This window comes from Salvelinus alpinus, chromosome 23 (genome assembly GCF_045679555.1).
Source record: "Salvelinus alpinus chromosome 23, SLU_Salpinus.1, whole genome shotgun sequence".
Lineage (NCBI taxonomy): Eukaryota > Metazoa > Chordata > Actinopteri > Salmoniformes > Salmonidae > Salvelinus > Salvelinus alpinus.
The window spans coordinates 29,748,541-29,764,381 of NC_092108.1; the positions used below are offsets into that span (position 1 = coordinate 29,748,541).

Sequence of the window (15,841 nt, forward strand, 5' to 3'; positions counted from 1 at the left end):
AGGAACGGGGTTGGAGAGCCCTGCAATAAACCTGCAGGAGGGTAGAACTCCAGGAACGGGGTTGGAGAGCCCTGCAATAAACCTGCAGGAGGGTAGAACTCCAGGAACGGGGTTGGAGAGCCCTGCAATAAACCTGCAGGAGGGTAGAACTCCAGGAACGGGGTTGGAGAGCCCTGCAATAAACCTGCAGGAGGGTCGAACTCCAGGAACGGGGTTGGAGAGCCCTGCAATAAACCTGCAGGAGCTGTACTGAGCTGTACTGTTGTCTGGTTGAGGGGGTGTTGTTGTGATGGACTGTTGTCTGGTTGAGGAGGTGTTGTTGTGATGGACCTGTATCTGGTTGAGGGGGTGTTGTTGTGCTGGACTGTTGTCTAGTTGAGGGGGTGTTGTTGTGTTGGACTGTTGTCTGGGTCTGGTTGAGGTGGTGTTATTGTGTTGGACTGTTGTCTGGTTGAGGGGGTGTTGTTGTGATGGACTGTTGTCTGGTTGAGGGGGTGTTGTTGTGATGGACTGTTGTCTGGTTGAGGAGGTGTTGTTGTGTTGGACTGTTGTCTGGTTGAGGGGGTGTTGTTGTGATGGACTGTTGTCTGGTTGAGGGGGTGTTGTTGTGATGGACTGTTGTCTGGTTGAGGAGGTGTTGTTGTGATGGACTGTTGTCTGGTTGAGGGGGTGTTGTTGTGATGGACTGTTGTCTGGTTGAGGGGGTGTTGTTGTGTTGGACTGTTGTCTGGTTGAGGGGGTGTTGTTGTGATGGACTGTTGTCTGGTTGAGGGGATGTTGTTGTGATGGACTGTTGTCTGGTTGAGGGGGTGTTGTTGTGTTGGACTGTTGTCTGGGTCTGGTTGAGGATGTGTTGTTGTGTTGGACTGTTGTCTAGTTGAGGGGTTGTTGTTGTGCTGGACTGTTGTCTAGTTGAGGTGTTGTTGTGCTGGACTGTTGTCTGGTTGAGGAGGTGTTGTTGTGTTGGACTGTTGTCTGGGTCTGGTTGAGGGGGTGTTGTTGTGTTGGACCAGGAACGGGGTTGGAGAGCCCTGCAATAAACCTGCAGGAGGGTAGAACTCCAGGAACGGGGTTGGAGAGCCCTGCAATAAACCTGCTGGAGGGTAGAACTCCAGGAACGGGGTTGGAGAGCCCTGCAATAAACCTGCTGGAGGGTAGAACTCCAGGAACGGGGTTGGAGAGCCCTGCAATAAACCTGCAGGAGGGTCGAACTCCAGGAACGGGGTTGGAGAGCCCTGCAATAAACCTGCAGGAGGGTAGAACTCCAGGAACGGGGTTGGAGAGCCCTGCAATAAACCTGCAGGAGGGTAGAACTCCAGGAACGGGGTTGGAGAGCCCTGCAATAAACCTGCAGGAGGGTAGAACTCCAGGAACGGGGTTGGAGAGCCCTGCAATAAACCTGCAGGAGGGTAGAACTCCAGGAACGGGGTTGGAGAGCCCTGCAATAAACCTGCAGGAGGGTCGAACTCCAGGAACGGGGTTGGAGAGCCCTGCAATAAACCTGCAGGAGGGTAGAACTCCAGGAACGGGGTTGGAGAGCCCTGCAATAAACCTGCAGGAGGGTAGAACTCCAGGAACGGGGTTGGAGAGCCCTGCAATAAACCTGCAGGAGGGTAGAACTCCAGGAACGGGGTTGGAGAGCCCTGCAATAAACCTGCAGGAGGGTCGAACTCCAGGAACGGGGTTGGAGAGCCCTGCAATAAACCTGCAGGAGCTGTACTGAGCTGTACTGTTGTCTGGTTGAGGGGGTGTTGTTGTGATGGACTGTTGTCTGGTTGAGGAGGTGTTGTTGTGATGGACCTGTATCTGGTTGAGGGGGTGTTGTTGTGCTGGACTGTTGTCTAGTTGAGGGGGTGTTGTTGTGTTGGACTGTTGTCTGGGTCTGGTTGAGGTGGTGTTATTGTGTTGGACTGTTGTCTGGTTGAGGGGGTGTTGTTGTGATGGACTGTTGTCTGGTTGAGGGGGTGTTGTTGTGATGGACTGTTGTCTGGTTGAGGAGGTGTTGTTGTGATGGACTGTTGTCTGGTTGAGGGGGTGTTGTTGTGATGGACTGTTGTCTGGTTGAGGGGGTGTTGTTGTGTTGGACTGTTGTCTGGTTGAGGGGGTGTTGTTGTGATGGACTGTTGTCTGGTTGAGGGGATGTTGTTGTGATGGACTGTTGTCTGGTTGAGGGGGTGTTGTTGTGTTGGACTGTTGTCTGGGTCTGGTTGAGGATGTGTTGTTGTGTTGGACTGTTGTCTAGTTGAGGGGTTGTTGTTGTGCTGGACTGTTGTCTAGTTGAGGTGTTGTTGTGCTGGACTGTTGTCTGGTTGAGGAGGTGTTGTTGTGTTGGACTGTTGTCTGGGTCTGGTTGAGGGGGTGTTGTTGTGTTGGACCAGGAACGGGGTTGGAGAGCCCTGCAATAAACCTGCAGGAGGGTAGAACTCCAGGAACGGGGTTGGAGAGCCCTGCAATAAACCTGCTGGAGGGTAGAACTCCAGGAACGGGGTTGGAGAGCCCTGCAATAAACCTGCTGGAGGGTAGAACTCCAGGAACGGGGTTGGAGAGCCCTGCAATAAACCTGCAGGAGGGTCGAACTCCAGGAACGGGGTTGGAGAGCCCTGCAATAAACCTGCAGGAGGGTCGAACTCCAGGAACGGGGTTGGAGAGCCCTGCAATAAACCTGCAGGAGGGTAGAACTCCAGGAACGGGGTTGGAGAGCCCTGCAATAAACCTGCAGGAGGGTAGAACTCCAGGAACGGGGTTGGAGAGCCCTGCAATAAACCTGCAGGAGGGTAGAACTCCAGGAACGGGGTTGGAGAGCCCTGCAATAAACCTGCAGGAGGGTCGAACTCCAGGAACGGGGTTGGAGAGCCCTGCAATAAACCTGCAGGAGGGTAGAACTCCAGGAACGGGGTTGGAGAGCCCTGCAATAAACCTGCAGGAGGGTAGAACTCCAGGAACGGGGTTGGAGAGCCCTGCAATAAACCTGCAGGAGGGTAGAACTCCAGGAACGGGGTTGGAGAGCCCTGCAATAAACCTGCAGGAGGGTAGAACTCCAGGAACGGGGTTGGAGAGCCCTGCAATAAACCTGCAGGAGGGTCGAACTCCAGGAACGGGGTTGGAGAGCCCTGCAATAAACCTGCAGGATGGTCGAACTCCAGGAACGGGGTTGGAGAGCCCTGCAATAAACCTGCAGGAGGGTCGAACTCCAGGAACGGGGTTGGAGAGCCCTGCAATAAACCTGCAGGAGGGTAGAACTCCAGGAACGGGGTTGGAGAGCCCTGCAATAAACCTGCAGGAGGGTAGAACTCCAGGAACGGGGTTGGAGAGCCCTGCAATAAACCTGCAGGAGGGTAGAACTCCAGGAACGGGGTTGGAGAGCCCTGCAATAAACCTGCAGGAGGGTCGAACTCCAGGAACGGGGTTGGAGAGCCCTGCAATAAACCTGCAGGAGGGTAGAACTCCAGGAACGGGGTTGGAGAGCCCTGCAATAAACCTGCAGGAGGGTAGAACTCCAGGAACGGGGTTGGAGAGCCCTGCAATAAACCTGCAGGAGGGTAGAACTCCAGGAACGGGGTTGGAGAGCCCTGCAATAAACCTGCAGGAGGGTCGAACTCCAGGAACGGGGTTGGAGAGCCCTGCAATAAACCTGCAGGAGGGTAGAACTCCAGGAACGGGGTTGGAGAGCCCTGCAATAAACCTGCAGGAGGGTAGAACTCCAGGAACGGGGTTGGAGAGCCCTGCAATAAACCTGCAGGAGGGTAGAACTCCAGGAACGGGGTTGGAGAGCCCTGCAATAAACCTGCAGGAGGGTCGAACTCCAGGAACGGGGTTGGAGAGCCCTGCAATAAACCTGCAGGAGCTGTACTGAGCTGTACTGTTGTCTGGTTGAGGGGGTGTTGTTGTGATGGACTGTTGTCTGGTTGAGGAGGTGTTGTTGTGATGGACCTGTATCTGGTTGAGGGGGTGTTGTTGTGCTGGACTGTTGTCTAGTTGAGGGGGTGTTGTTGTGTTGGACTGTTGTCTGGGTCTGGTTGAGGTGGTGTTATTGTGTTGGACTGTTGTCTGGTTGAGGGGGTGTTGTTGTGATGGACTGTTGTCTGGTTGAGGGGGTGTTGTTGTGATGGACTGTTGTCTGGTTGAGGAGGTGTTGTTGTGTTGGACTGTTGTCTGGTTGAGGGGGTGTTGTTGTGATGGACTGTTGTCTGGTTGAGGGGGTGTTGTTGTGATGGACTGTTGTCTGGTTGAGGAGGTGTTGTTGTGATGGACTGTTGTCTGGTTGAGGGGGTGTTGTTGTGATGGACTGTTGTCTGGTTGAGGGGGTGTTGTTGTGTTGGACTGTTGTCTGGTTGAGGGGGTGTTGTTGTGATGGACTGTTGTCTGGTTGAGGGGATGTTGTTGTGATGGACTGTTGTCTGGTTGAGGGGGTGTTGTTGTGTTGGACTGTTGTCTGGGTCTGGTTGAGGATGTGTTGTTGTGTTGGACTGTTGTCTAGTTGAGGGGTTGTTGTTGTGCTGGACTGTTGTCTAGTTGAGGTGTTGTTGTGCTGGACTGTTGTCTGGTTGAGGAGGTGTTGTTGTGTTGGACTGTTGTCTGGGTCTGGTTGAGGGGGTGTTGTTGTGTTGGACCAGGAACGGGGTTGGAGAGCCCTGCAATAAACCTGCAGGAGGGTAGAACTCCAGGAACGGGGTTGGAGAGCCCTGCAATAAACCTGCTGGAGGGTAGAACTCCAGGAACGGGGTTGGAGAGCCCTGCAATAAACCTGCTGGAGGGTAGAACTCCAGGAACGGGGTTGGAGAGCCCTGCAATAAACCTGCAGGAGGGTCGAACTCCAGGAACGGGGTTGGAGAGCCCTGCAATAAACCTGCAGGAGGGTAGAACTCCAGGAACGGGGTTGGAGAGCCCTGCAATAAACCTGCAGGAGGGTAGAACTCCAGGAACGGGGTTGGAGAGCCCTGCAATAAACCTGCAGGAGGGTCGAACTCCAGGAACGGGGTTGGAGAGCCCTGCAATAAACCTGCAGGAGGGTAGAACTCCAGGAACGGGGTTGGAGAGCCCTGCAATAAACCTGCAGGAGGGTCGAACTCCAGGAACGGGGTTGGAGAGCCCTGCAATAAACCTGCAGGAGGGTAGAACTCCAGGAACGGGGTTGGAGAGCCCTGCAATAAACCTGCAGGAGGGTAGAACTCCAGGAACGGGGTTGGAGAGCCCTGCAATAAACCTGCAGGAGGGTAGAACTCCAGGAACGGGGTTGGAGAGCCCTGCAATAAACCTGCAGGAGGGTAGAACTCCAGGAACGGGGTTGGAGAGCCCTGCAATAAACCTGCAGGAGGGTCGAACTCCAGGAACGGGGTTGGAGAGCCCTGCAATAAACCTGCAGGATGGTCGAACTCCAGGAACGGGGTTGGAGAGCCCTGCAATAAACCTGCAGGAGGGTCGAACTCCAGGAACGGGGTTGGAGAGCCCTGCAATAAACCTGCAGGAGGGTAGAACTCCAGGAACGGGGTTGGAGAGCCCTGCAATAAACCTGCAGGAGGGTAGAACTCCAGGAACGGGGTTGGAGAGCCCTGCAATAAACCTGCAGGAGGGTAGAACTCCAGGAACGGGGTTGGAGAGCCCTGCAATAAACCTGCAGGAGGGTCGAACTCCAGGAACGGGGTTGGAGAGCCCTGCAATAAACCTGCAGGAGGGTAGAACTCCAGGAACGGGGTTGGAGAGCCCTGCAATAAACCTGCAGGAGGGTAGAACTCCAGGAACGGGGTTGGAGAGCCCTGCAATAAACCTGCAGGAGGGTAGAACTCCAGGAACGGGGTTGGAGAGCCCTGCAATAAACCTGCAGGAGGGTCGAACTCCAGGAACGGGGTTGGAGAGCCCTGCAATAAACCTGCAGGAGGGTAGAACTCCAGGAACGGGGTTGGAGAGCCCTGTAATAAACCTGCAGGAGGGTAGAACTCCAGGAACGGGGTTGGAGAGCCCTGCAATAAACCTGCAGGAGGGTAGAACTCCAGGAACGGGGTTGGAGAGCCCTGCAATAAACCAAAAGATCAATCATCCACTATGGTTCTGTCATGCTTTTTATCCAAAATGTTCCTGGTATGCTTGCTGTAAGGGAGGTAGTTGTGTCCTCAGAGTAACTGCAGGGTTGACATAGTTACTGGAATTTTTGGGGGGGGATTGGATCAGTACAGCCCCAGAGGTAGGATTCCGCTTCAAGACTGGACATTTTGAAACTGGAGATTGTTTCCCCTCCAGGTATCATTGTGAAGTATTTCTACAGTAAATAAATCATACACAATCATTAACAATAAACTTCAGATTTTACTTGAGATATTAATTGTTTTCCCTTAATTGCGTTTGTCTTCAGTGTCAGTGAATTATGACTGAATATCACTTTGTGTAAGTTGGCTATGACTAATGTGGGACTGATTATAAAGGATGTGGCCCACTGTGTGTTGCAGCCCCAAGCGCTATGATTAGCAGCTACTGTTATTCACTGTTCAGACTCTGAAAAACACACAGAGCAAGAACTTTAGTGTAACTCAGACCTTTGAAATTGCATTTATTCTACACCAGGTTTCAATGTGCTTATTGACTTACATGTATATGCTCACTCTATTGTTTGCATAAAATCATGTTTATTCAAAAAAGAGCAGCCTTGACATTTTACGGTCAAAGAGTATTTCAAAACATTTGAGCTTGAACAAGCCTATTGACGGCTCAAATATGAATAATCATACGTGTATTGCTGTTTTTCACTCCAATACTAAGTCAGATGAGTCAGCTGCTGACATGGCTGCTAATGTCTTGTGACAGATGAACTCTCTTGTGCTTGTCTCTAGGATGTTTTGGGAAGCGAAGCAGCCATAGTCTGAGATAGATATCGGTACGGCAGCAGGATCAGAGACAAGTGGAGAGGGGGCAGGGAGAGCCTGCAGGTTTATGGGTACTGCTGTGATGGTGTCTCTGTGCCACAGGGCAGGCGTTGGAACAGAGCAAGGCACACTGCCAAAAGACAGAACTAGTATTTGTACCCCCTGCTTAGGCCAACCATCCAGTGAGTGCCCTGAAGAGATGGGGGTCCTGATGAAATGAACAAAATAGGAAATACACTATACGGCAACATGTTTTCCTGACATATAACACACACCCTCAGGTCGTGGTATTTAGGTTAACCTAAGCCAGAATTGTTGTCATGAAATATAACGTTTTATTTCAAGCTCAGCCAAGCTAGATCAATTGTGTTATTGCTCTATCTGCTCTGGAATTGACCTCTGGGGTAGTTTGACTGGGGTTGGTGATGATGGGGAAGGGAATGGCTTTTTAACATGCACCACAAGACCTGTTTGACCTTCATTATCCACAGCCAGATAGCAGCCCTGCAAAGCAAGTGTATCTGTGGAATGTTTATCAGCCAGCTGTGTCAAAATAAATTGGCTCCATCTGATAAATTTAAAATGAGAACATTCAGTCTGTCAAGGGGCAAAAACTGAAGGATGACAAGTGAACTTGAAAAACACCAATATCATCAAGGGGGGAAATTGTAAACATTAAAAGCTTGAGACTATAAAATACACATAGTGGTAGGTTAGGTTTGTTTACCACAACACTATTGATTACACTGATGCAGGTTGTGACAGCGTTACAGAAGCCATAACTTTTTTTGCTGCATAATAGGCCTACAGTACAAGTCAAGCTGACTATCAAGTGCTTCATACTGGATGGATGTTTGACTGGCATGTGCATGGGCTGACATATAAAACAGGTTTTCTGTCAGGGGTCTGACAAAATGGTTTGCAATTTCAATTTTCATACCATCACTATTATTAACAGTCAAGTCTTGTCCTCGGGCTTGCTGAAATGGAAGTGAAATGGAATCTACCAATCAGGTTGTAAGATTCGGAGACGCTACAGTAAAAACTGAGTGCTGTATGTCTAGATTGGTTAAAACCATGATGAGCAGCTAAAGGGACATCCTTATGAAATCAATAGGTTTAGTACCGTTGATAAACTATCAATACATATTTTTGTATTTTACTGTCAACACTGAATGAATTAAAAGCTAAAATATCGAACTGTTGTTTAATGTATCAAGCAGGTTGGGCGTCATCAGTACTTACAGTTGAAGTCGGAAGTTTACATACACTTAGGTTGGAGTCATTAAAACTCGTTTTTCAACCACTCCACAAATTTCTTGTTAACAAACTATATTTTTGGCAAGTCGGTTAGGACATCTACTTTGTGCATGACACAAGTATTTTTTCCAACAATTGTTTACAGGCAGATTATTTCACTTATAATTCACTGTATCACAATTCCAGTGGGTCAGAAGTTTACATACACTAAATTGACTGTGCCTTTAAACAGCTTGGAAAATAACAGAAAATGTCATTGCTTTAGGAGCTTCTGATGGCTAATTGACATCATTTGAATTAATTGGAGGTGTACCTGTGGATGTATTTCAAGGCCTACCTTCAAACTCAGTGCCTCTTTGCTTGACATCATGGGAAAATAAACAGAATTCAGCCAAAACCTCAGGAAAAAAATTGTAGACCTCCACAAGTCTGGTTCATCCTTGGGAGCAATTTCCAAATGCCTGAAGGTACCACGTTCATCTGTACAAACAATAGTATGCGAGTATAAACACCATGGGACCATGCAACCGTCATACCGCTCAGGAAGGAGACACGTTCTGTTTCCTAGAGATGAACGTACCTTGCGAAAAGTGCAAATCAATCCCAGAACAACAGCAAAGGACCATGTGAAGATGCTGGAGGCAACAGGTACAAAAGTATCTATATCCACAGTAAAACGAGTCCTATATCGACATAACCTGAAAGGCTGCTCAGCAAGGAAGAAGCCACTGCTTCCAAAACCTCCATAAAAAAAGCCAGACTACGGTTTAGACTATGGCACATGGGGACAAAGATCGTACTTTTTGGAGAAATATCCTCTGGTCTGATGAAACAAAATTATAACTGTTTGGCCATAATGACCATTGTTATGTTTCGAGGAAAAAGAGGGATGCTTGCAAGCCGAAGAACACCATCCCAACAGTAAAGCTCGGGGGGGTGGGCAGAACTGAAAAAGCGTGTGCGAGCAAGGAGGCCTACAAACCTGACTCAGTTACATCAGCTCTGTCAGGAGAAATGGGCCAAAATTCACCCAACTTATTGTGGGAAGCTTATGGAAGTCTACCTGAAACATTTGACCCAAGTTAAACAATTTAAAGGCAATGCTACCAAATACTAATTGAGTGTATGTAAACTTCTGACCCACTGGGAATGTGATGAAAGAAATAAAAGCTGAAATAAATAATTATCTCTGCTATTATTCTGACATTTCACATTCTTAAAATAAAGTGGTGATCCTAACTGATCTAAGACAGTGCATTTTTACTAGGATTAAATGTCAGGAATTGTGAAATACTGAGTTTAAGTGTATTTGGGTAAGGTGTATGTAAACTTCCGACTTCAACTGTACTTGCCAATCTTACCATTGTAATAGCTAGCTAACTTGTTCAAGTGAGAGGTTCAAATACAAACTGAAGAGAGAGAGCGAGGGAGTAGTATATATTTTTATGTGGCTGATATGTAATTGTCCACAGAAATCAGTGGCCTAGGTATTTAGCTAATCTGCAGCAGGCAGCGAGGCCAGCTTGACTCCTCCCATCTCTTCACCTGAACTCTGGTATTGCCCTGAGTGTCTGGGCACCGCCACCCAGGCATGTCACTCCCTCTCTCACACTCCTCTACAGATCATCCTGCTGGAAAGAGACAGGGCCAAGGCATGGGACAGGGTCAGCATCCCTCTCCAAATAGACCTTCAGATTAGAACACTCATGGGCTCCATGCAATGTCAACATGGAGCTTTTGCTGTTGAATTTTATTGAATTGAAGCAGCACTTGAGTTTTTGCATTTCTTTCTGGGTCATTCCACGAAATGAGTGCCTTTTACGTCCTGTTGATATTTTAAGTCGAAATTGTGCTCAAATATTGAATTTGAAAAACCTGTTATTAAATGAGGTGGCCTTTAATATAGAGCACATGGAAAATGCAATAAATCTGATTTTTTTATGTGAATAAAATTCTGCTTTGTGTCCCTCTGTGCATCCTCTGTGACTTCTAGGAAGATTTTAACCCCAACATTTTCCCAAGTTTTCACCATCATTGTAAAGCCCTAGTTTTTTAAATCTTTGCTTTGACAAAGTCATTTCTGAAGAGTACAAATTATTTAATGTGATGAGTGATTAATTTTAAGGTAAAAAAATACATGTCCAACTTTTTAAGGTCAACCCTGTTACGTTAACGGAACTCTCGTTTTAATATGGTGAAACATTGAACATCTAATAGTCAAATCATAGTGTAAAAGTATGCAGGTGAGCTGGTTCTACTCTTTTGGACATTTTCTGTTGTTTTGTGGTGGAAAACTGAGCGGGTCGAGCATAACACGTCAACTCTGTTACCCATAGATATACAGGCTAGAAATGTTATGCACACAACAAGCTATCATTCCCCCTGTCATGAGGGATATATGGCTGATTTAAGATGAAATCGTCAACTCTGTTACTGTCAACCCTGTTACTGTCAACCCTGTTACTTTATTTGGCTCTTAATAGGCACTTACTATAGTAATTTGTTTATTTAACCTCTTGAGATGGGAACATTTTGGTGAAATAAAAAGTTACACTACTCAAAAGGCCCTTAATTAGTGAAACGACCCATCTGTATTACCAAGATATTGCCAAAAGCCCTCTGTTGGCTACTCCAAGGACAACATTTTATGTTGTGGTTGTTATTACTTTGGCCCTGTTCCTATACACCACAATCTAGCACAAGTCAGCACGTAAGTAGCTGCTTTTCATAAATGTCAGCGATACATGCATCATTCTGTGTTGTTTACCAATGAAAACACCTCATTTGAAATGTCATGGCAATTAAGTCTGAGCTAATTAATTATGTTGCTCCCCTGTTTCCTCTAGCCAAGCCAGCCCCCAAAGTAGACCATGGATCACAAGCACCCTCCCACTGGGCACACACTGGTCGAATCAACGTTGTTTCCACGTCATTTCAACAAAATGACGTGTAACCAACGTGGAATAGACAATGAATTGACATCTGTGCCCAGTGAGCTGGTCTCATACCCAGGGGCCAGACAGACAGTACCCAGACAAGATCTCTCAGAAGGGCTAGGCCAGACAGGCACAGTGTTCCCCTGCCAGTGGGAGTTACACAGTAGAACGAGTGACAGATTGACAGATTGAGAAATAATTAGAATATTGTACTCAGCCCATTGGCTGAGTTGGCAGTTGACAGCGGGTCTTTGATTTTGTTGTTGTCTGCTGCTTCTCTCTACCCCTCTCGCTTGCTCAGAATGACAAATAAAAGGAGAAATCAAAGAATGACGCTAATGAAAATTAACATTTATTGGTTGGTTAGTGACTTGTTACACTCCAAAGGTTTTGGTATTTCAAACCCATTTCCGCTCATTATTTTGCCACTGTACCATAGCTTTTCAATGTTTTGACACTTGCCATTTTATATTATAGTACAGTGCCTTCTGAAAGTATTCACACCCATTGACTTTTTCCACATTCTGTTGTGTTACAGCCTGAGTTTAAAAGTAATTAAATTGAGAATCTGTGTCACTGAACTACACACAATACCCCATAATGTCAAAGCGGAATTATGTTTTTAGAAATGTTTGCAAATTAATAAAAAATGAAAAGCTGAAATGTTGTGTCAATAAGTATTCAATCCTTTTCTTATGGCAAGCCTAAATAGGAGTAAAAATGTGTTTAACAAGTCATATAAGTTGCATGGTTTCACTCTGTGTGCAATAATAGTGTTTAACATGATTTTTTAATGACTACCTCATCTCTGTACCCCACACATACAATTATCTGTAAGGTCCCTCAGTCAAGCAGTGAATTTCAAACACAGACTCAACCACGAAGATCAGGGAGGTTTTCCATTGCCTCGCAAAGAAGGGCACCTATCGGTAAATGGGTATAAATTAAAAAAGCAGACATTAAATATCCTTTTGAGCATGGTAAAGTTATTAATTACACTTTTGATGGTGTATCAATACACCCAATCACTACAAAGATACAGGCAACCTTCCTAACTTAGTTGCTGGATAGGAAGGAAACCGCTCAGGGATTTCACCATGAGGCCAGCACCGGACTAAGGGGCAGCACCGGACTAAGGGGCAGCACCGGACTAAGGGGCAGCACCGGACTAAGGGGCAGCACCGGACTAAGGGGCAGCACCAGGATAAGGGGCAGCTCCGGACTGAGGGACGGCAGCTCCGGACTGAGGGACGGCGGATCCTGGCTGGCTGGCGGATCCTGGCTGGCTGGCTCTGGCGGATCCTGGCTGGCTGGCTCTGGCGGATCCTGGCTGGATGACGGCTCTGGCTGGTCATGGCTGGATGACGGCTCTGGCTGGTCATGGCTGGATGACGGCTCTGGCTGGTCATGGCTGGATGACGGCTCTGGCTGGTCATGGCTGGCTGACGGCTCTGGCTGGTCATGGCTCGCTGACGGCTCTGGCTGGTCATGGCTCGCTGACGGCTCTGGCTGGTCATGGCTCGCTGACGGCTCTGGCTGGTCATGGCTCGCTGACGGCTCTGGCTGGTCATGGCTCGCTGACGGCTCTGGCTGATCCGGTCTGGCTGACGGCTCTGGCTGATCCGGTCTGGCGGAAGGCTCTGGCTGATCCGGTCTGGCGGAAGGCTCTGGCTGATCCGGTCTGGCGGAAGGCTCTGGCTGATCCGGTCTGGCGGAAGGCTCTGGCTGATCCGGTCTGGCGGAAGGCTATGGCTGATCCGGTCTGGCGGAAGGCTCTGGCTGATCCGGTCTGGCGGAAGGCTCTAGCGGCTCCGGTCTGGCGGACGGCTCTAGCGGCTCCTGTCTGGCGGACGGCTCTGTAGGCTCATGGCAGACGGGCGGCTTTGAAGGCTCAATACAGACGGGCAGTTCATGCGGCGCTTGGCAGACGGACAGTTCAGACAGCGTTGGGCAGACGGGCAGTTCAGGCGCCGTTGGGCAGACGGGCAGTTCAGGCGCCGCTTGGCAGACGGGCAGTTCAGGCGCCGCTTGGCAGACGGGCAGTTCAGGCGCCGCTTGGCAGACGGGCAGTTCAGGCGCCGCTTGGCAGACGGCAGACTCTGGCCGACTGAGACGCACTATAGGCCTGGTGCGTGGCGCCGGAACTGGAGGTACCGGGCTGAGGGCACGCACCTCAGGACGAGTGCGGGGAGAAGGAACAGTGCATACAGGGCTCTGGAGACGCACAGGTGGCTTAGTGCGTGGTGCCGGAACTGGAGGCACCGGGCCGAAGACACACACCACAGGAAGAGTGCGTGGAGGAGGAACTGGGCTCTGGAGACGCACAGGAAGCCTGGTGCATGGTGTAGGCACTGGTGGTACTGGGCTGGAGCGGGGAGGTGGCGCCGGAAATACCGGACCGTGCAGGCGTACTGGCTCCCTTGAGCATTGAGCCTGCCCAACCTTACCTGGTTGAATACTCCCCGTCGCCCGACCAGTGCGGGGAGGTGGAATAACCCGCACCGGGCTATGTAGGCGAACCGGGGACACCATGCGTAAGGCTGGTGCCATGTAAGCCGGCCCGAGGAGACGCACTGGTGGCCAGATATGTAGAGCCGGCTTCATGGCACTTGGCTCAATGCTCAATCTAGCCCTACCAGTGCGGGGAGGTGGAATAACCCGCACCGGGCTATGCACACGTACAGGAGACACCGTGCGCTCTACTGCGTAACACGGTGTCTGCCCGTACTCTCGCTCTCCACGGTAAGTACAGGGAGTAGGCGCAGGTTTCCTACCTGACTTCGCCACTCTCCCTTTAAGCCCCCCCCCAAGAAATTTTTGGGGTTTACTCACAGGCTTTTCGGGTTTCCAGCCACGTCTCCTTGCTGCCTCCTCAAACCACCGCTCCTGGGCTTTAGCTGCCTCCCTCTCTTCAATGGAGCGGCGATATGCCCCTGTCTGAGCCCAGGGTCCTTTTCCGTTCAATATTTCCTCCCATGTCCACGAGTCCTGGTTTCCTTGTTGCGCTCTCCCCCGTCGCTTGGTCCTAGGTTGGTGGGTGATTCTGTAACGGTGCTCTAGCTCTTCCTCCTCCTCGGACGAGGAGAGGAGAGAAGGATCGGTGGACCAATACGCAGCGAGGTATGATGACATAATGAATTTATTAAATAAAGACGAAACACGAAGAACACTTGAATAACTTACAAAATAAGAAAACGACGTAGACGAAACCTGAACATGGAACTTACATAAAGACACGAAAGAACTCACGAACAGGAATAGACTACATAAAACGAACAAACCGAAAACAGTCCCGTGTGGTGCACAGACACAGACACGGAAGACAATCACGCACAAACAAACAGTGAGAACAGCCAACCTATATATGATTCTCAATCAGAGGAAATGAATAACACCTGTCCCTGATTGAGAACCATATAAGGCTAATTAACCAACACACTCCCACATAGAACAAACAACACAGACTGCCCATCCCAACTCACGCCCTGACCAACTAAACACATACAAAACAATAGAAAACAGGTCAGGAACGTGACAGATGAGATAAAATTGAGGATGGATCAACAACATTGTAGTTACTTCACAATGCTAACCTAAATGACAGAGTGAAAAGAAGGAAGCCAGTACAGAATACAAATATTCCAAAACATGCATCCTGTTTGCAATAAGTTACTAAAGTAAAACTGCAAAAACATCTGCCAAAGAAATGAACTACCACTATTCATATTTTCAAGCATGGTGATGGTTGCTTCATGTTATGGGTGTGCTTGCCTACGGCAACAATTAGGGAGATTTGTGGGATAAAAATACATGGAATAGAGCTAAGCACAGGACAAATCATAGAGGAAAACCTGGTTCAGTCTGCTTTCCAACAGACACTAGAAAACAAATGCACCTCTCAGCAGGATAATAAACTAAAACACAAGGCCAAATATACCCTGGAGTTGCTTACCAAGAGGATATTGAATATTACTGAGTGGCCTAGTTACAGTTATGACTTAAATCGGCTTGAAAATCTATGGCAAGAATTGAAAATGCCTGTCTAGCAATGATCAACAACTAACTTGACAACTTGAAGAATTTTTAAAAGAATAATGTGCAAATATTGTACAATCCACATGTGCAAAGCTTTTCGAGACTTACCCAAAAGGATCCACAGCTGTAATCTCTGCCAACGGTGATTCTAACGTGTATTGACTCAGGCGTGTGAATACTTATGCAATATATTTCTGTATTTTATTTTCAATACATTTGTAAACATTTCTAAAAACATGTTTCACTTTGCCGTTATGGGGTATTGTGTGTAGATGAGTGAGAGAAAAAAAAGGAATACTTTCTGAAGGCACTGTAAATCCAAGACGTCTAACCCAGTTTGAAAAAGTTTCAGACGAAGCCTCTTCTCATGACAAGCCTTGTTTGGTTCAGTGGACAAGCCTCCCTGTGTCACCATCTTTACAGTTAGATGCCAGTCTGAGAGTGGCTCTAGATAGCAAAGGCTACTGTCCCACTTTTAGCATGTCAGCTCTCTTACTATTCGAACGGACCTGTCACAATGGCATGTTGTCTCACCGCAGGTCCTCACTCTGTTTGGAACGTTGGGGTTTGTTGCTGAGCAACTACGGCTGTCATTAATAACAAAGGAAGAAGATTCTTCGCTTGACAAAGTTATCACATTTCATTCAAATTCAGAATGATGAGCATGTTTTCTGCCAGGTCTGCTGATCGATATACATTTTTTCAATATTCATCACCTCTGAATTCTGCATTTGTGTGTGTTTTACATAATATAAT

General features: G+C 48.3%; 1 protein-coding gene across 1 annotated transcript in view; it reads right to left on the reverse strand.

The window, feature by feature from the left end:
• The window catches only part of buc (bucky ball), a 97,841-nt gene that overhangs the window by 13,625 nt on the left and 68,375 nt on the right, over positions 1-15,841 (reverse strand). The window lies entirely within an intron of this gene.